We start from the raw sequence: 5,276 nt of genomic DNA, 5'->3' as shown, positions 1-5,276 counted from the left end.
AAACATATGTTTTCTTGAACAAGATAGAAGTTTATTTCTCTAATAAGCAACATTCCATAACTAGGCTGTTTCTTCTGAATCAGGTAAGTGGCTCTGATCCATAAAGTAATTCAGGGATACAGTTTCCTTTTGTCTTCCTTTTGGCCATCCTTTAGGATGTTGTTTTGTCCCTTTGATTAAACTGGCCCACTACCACATCCCCCTTCTGTCCCACAGGAAGGGGGAAAAAGAAAGTGGGGGGCAATCAGTTTGCTTTTAAGGAAGTTATCTGTAAGTTGCACATATCACTTCTACTTTTATCCCATTGGCCTATTAGCGATATTGGTATACCCAGCTGGGAAATGTAGCCTCTATCTAGGTAGTTACGTGCTCAGCTTAAAGTTTAGGAGATTCTTATTAGTAAAATGAAGAAAAAGAGACTGTAAGTTTTGTTAAGGTTAAAATAGTCATAGAATATATTCTTAACTGGAGAAGGAATCAAAGCATTTTGTGATTTGAGGGAGTTAAACATGACTCTGATATGTTTTTAGGTTCCCACTGCTTGATCTGGTTAGGGCTACTGATGAGAATATGGCTCATGTGCTATTAGGTCCTATTCCAATACCTGTATGAACGAGTTAACTTCAAAATTATGTTTCACAGGCATGAACCACACTTTGCATCCTGACTTGCAAATTCATACCATATGTGAAATACAGAGAAACCCCAAACAAGGACAATCCAGGATATCTAGAGTAACTACCGTGTACCATACATGGTGGGAAGGAATCTGATGGACTGTCTTAGGTGAGCATTTGGAGGGTGTCAGGTGCATAAATGCACTAGAATAGGAGCCTCTGTAGATGTGGGGATAGTGGCCTCTAGTCAGCAAGGAACTCCCTTTCTTACAAGGGAGCCAATTCCATTTTCAGGCTGCTTTTGTTGTTTGAAAAATTCTTATGTTGAGCCCAAATCCAATTCTTCTCTGATGCATTTCCTAGTCAGTCCGATTTCTCCCTCAGGAGCTAGAAAGAGTAAGTGAAATACTCATGTGACAACTCTTGACATAGTTGAAGGGAGTTATATGGATGTCTCCTCCCACACTCCCACCATAGTAGTGACCCCTGACATTTATTGAGTGCTTACCATGTGCCAGACACTGTTCTAAGCACTTTACATGTATTAACTAATATAATTCTCACTAGGTTTATGAAGTGGTGGATATCTACCCTATTTTCACAGATGAGGAGATTGAGGGACAGGCAGGTTAAATAACATGCTCAGATTCACATAGCAAATAAGTGGTATGTTCTGATTTGGCAGTGTTCCGTTTAAAATGTTGTTCCTAGACTACAACATTGGTTACAATACTAGGGGCACTGTGGTCCACTGTAGTGGACTGTTTTACCTCCATTTTTCTGGAGGCTGTATTTCTATGAATATAATCATCAGGGGAATTTTCTTTCTGGGGAAAAATAACCCCAACATGTTCCATTGACAGCAGTTCAGCAAGTTGTCTTTGTATTCCAAATGCTGTGCTTCTGAATTTGGGAGGATCTGATGGGTTGAATGAAGCCAGGCTTGATATGGCAGCAGCATTCAGTTTAATATGATATATAAAGGCATTGTATTTTTCTTAAATAGGGGCGTAATTGGTAAAAAAAAATAGTAATTAAGATTTTCTTAATAGCTGTGTGAAACAATGGAGGTAAATTGGGATTAAGAGAATGACTAGAAGTTTCCAGAATTAGGTGCTAAGTCTAGGAGGTAATATAGCACTGCCATTAAAAGGGTAGGCCCTAGAATTGGACTACCAGAGTTGGAGTCCCAATTCTCTACTTATTAGCTCTGTGATATCAGGCATGTAGCTTAATCTCTCTGACCCTCCTTCAGCTTCATTATCGTAGTAGAACCCCCCTCACAGGGTGGTTGGGAGGATTAAATGAGAGGAGTCATGTAGAGTGCTTAGCTAAATACATAGTAGACTGTCAATAAATGTTAGTTATTATAACTTGGAAATGAAAAAGATAAAATCTGAGACTAGTGTTGAGGTACAAATAGTCAGGACTTTTCAAAGACATAAAGAAATAAAGGAAACATTAAATAAAAATAATTCTTAAGATTTTGGTCACAGAGGACTTTGAAGAGAGTGGTATCTTTGAGTCACGGAGCAAAACCTGTCTTGTGGCTGTTGTGTATAACCTGATTAGGGTTGGGGTGTTCACCTTTCTAAAGTGATGGAAACTCCACTGTCTCTGCTCACGGTCTTTGGAGTTGTAGAGATTGGTTATCATTGTTTTTCCTCTGATTTCTTGTAGCATTACAAAGAAAAATGCACAGAAACTTTGATTTTAATTGATATAGTCAGTTATTAAAAAAGAAAAAACAAACCTGCCCATCCCTACCAAAAAAGTTCTGTAAACCAACCAGCAGTGTTTCTAATTGTTACCCTCTTTACTCCTTCTTGACAAGACAATTGCACAGGTTTTGCTAGAGGGTCAAGTTTGTGCAAAGATGGGTTTCAACTTCCTCAAATTCTAGAGTAAAAGAGTGAGCTATATGTGAAAGTTCAACTTAGTTCAGTGAATGATTTTTAAGTACTCACTGCTTATGACACAGTGCTGTGTGTTCGGCTTTGATTATTCTCTTGTCTAAAAATCTCATAATAATGAACTTTTTTCTTGCTACAAGTTCATTGAAATTTTAAAAAAGGCTCCCATAACCTCCACCTTGGCATTTACTCAGCCTTAAGGGGCACTTAAAACTTGATAAAGACATCTATTAGAAATAGCTTCCTCATTAATTTAGCTAAACCTTTCACATTTCAATTTCACTTTACAATTCAACTAAATCTTTGCTTTTATTAAACAGAGACCTCTCACAGCTAATTACTTCTGACTCCTTTTTTTCTCCTGGAATTAGGCTCATTTTGGGAAAGTTTGTGAGTATAAACAAAATGTGAATGAAAACTTGACTCAAAGTATTAAAAAAATCATGTCTGACTCAGACTCAGGTTTACTGTGTGTTTAAATTTGTTTTCCTTGTTAGATTGTAAATTCCTTAAAAGGAAGAACTCATTCAAACCTCTCAGTCTGTGGTCTCTAAAAGAGAGGGTATAATGCTCTGTAAAAATGGGGACCTTGAGCTGTGTGACACTTCTCCAGTTGCAAACCATGCAGAAGAGGACTTGGAGAAATGGTGGAGCACAATATGGAAAAAAGCCTTGGTCTCTTAACCACCATGTGGAAGCTTATCTCCTGACACTTAATGATTGGAGATTGGCTGCCTGGCAACTGCTGAGCAGGCTCGACATTTAAAACAGACATAGCTGTGTGGCTGACAGGGTCTTGGTGCTCCGGCCTGGTGTCAGGCCTGAGCCTCTGAGGTAGGAGAGCCAAGTTCAGGACATTAGACCACCAGAGACCTCCTGGCCCCATGTAATATCAATTGGCAAGAGCTCTCCCAGAGATCTCCATCTCAATACTAAGTCTCAGCTCCACCCAATGGCCAGCAAGCTCCAGTGCTGGATACCCCATACCAAACAACTGGCAAGACAGGAACACAAACCCACCCATTAGCAGAGAGGCTGCCTAAAATCATAATAAGGTCACAGACACCCCCAAGCACATCACTGGAGGCAGCCCTGCCCACCAGAAAGATAAGATCCAGCCCCACCCATCAGAACACAGGCACCACTCCCTGCCACCCAGAAGCCTACACAAGCCACTGAGCCAACCTCACCCACTGGTAGCAGACACCAAAAACAACGGTAACTACAAACCTGCAGGCTGAGAAAAGGAGACCCCAAAACACATTAAGTTAAACAAAATGAGAAGACAGAGAAATATGCAGCAGATGAAGGAGCAAGGTAAAAACCCACCAAACCACACAAATGAAGAGGAAATAGGCAGTCTACCTGAAAAAGAATTCAGAGTAATGGTAGTAAACATGATCCAAAAGCTTGGAAATAGAATGGAGAAAATACAAGAAACATTTAACAAGGACCTAGAAGAACTAAAGAGCAAACACACAATAAGGAACAACACAATAAATGAAATTAAAAATTCTCTAGAAGGAATCAACAGCACAATAACTGAGGCAGCAGAACAGATAAGTAACCTGGAAGATAAAATAGTGGAAATAACTACTGCAGAGCAGAATAAAGAAAAAAGAATGAAAAGAATTGAGGATAGTCACAGAGACCTCTGGGACATTAAACACACAAACATTCAAATGTTAAGGGTCCCAGAATAAGAAGAGAAAAAGGGTCTGAGAAAATATTTGAAGAGATTATAGTTGAAACTTCCCTAACATGGGAAAGGAAATATTCAATCAAGTCCAGAAAGTGCAGAGAGTCCTATACAGGATAAATCCAAGGAGAAACACACCAAGACACATATTAATCAAACTATCAAAAATTAAATACAAATAAAAAATATTAAAAGCAGCAAGGGAAAAGCAGCAAATAACATATGAGGGAATCCCCATAAGGTTAACAGCTTATCCTTCAGCAGAAACTCTGCAAGCCAGAAAGGAGTGGCAGGACATATTTAAAGTGATGAAAGGGAAAAACCTACAACCAAGATTACCCTCCCCAGCAAGGATCTCATTCACATTCAATGGAGAAATTAAAACCTTTACAGACAAGCAAAGGTTAAGAGAATTCAGCACCACCAAACCAGCTTTACAACAAATGCTAAAGGAGCTTCTCTAGGCAGGAAACACAAGGGAAGGAAAGGCCTACAAAAACAAACCCAAAACAATTAAGAAAGTGGTAATAGGAATATACATATCGATATTACCTTAAATGTAAATGGATTAAATGCTCCAATCAAAAGATATAGACTTGCTGAATGGATACAAAAACAAGACCTGTATATATGCTGTCTACAGAGACCCACTTCAGACCTAGGGACACTTACAGACTGAAAGTGAGGGGATGGAAAAAGATATTCCATGCAAATGGAAATCAAAAGAAAGCTGGAGTACCAATTCTCATTTTAGACAAAATAGACTTTTACATAAAGACTATTACAAGACACAAAGAAGGACACTACATAATGATCAAGGGATCAATCCAAGAAGAAGATATGACAATTGTATATATTTATCACCCAACATAGGAGCACCTCAATACATAAGGCAAATGCTAACAGCCATAATCATAGTAGGGGACTTTAACACCCCACTTTCACCAATGGACATTCATCCAAAATGAAAATAAATAAGGAAGCACCAGCTTTAAATGACACATTAAACAAGATGGACTTAATTGATATTTATAGGCTATTCCATCC

Source organism: Lipotes vexillifer, unplaced genomic scaffold (assembly GCF_000442215.2).
Source record: "Lipotes vexillifer unplaced genomic scaffold, Lipotes_vexillifer_v1.1 scaffold310, whole genome shotgun sequence".
Lineage (NCBI taxonomy): Eukaryota > Metazoa > Chordata > Mammalia > Artiodactyla > Lipotidae > Lipotes > Lipotes vexillifer.
Note: the sequence above shows the minus strand (reverse complement) of the source record.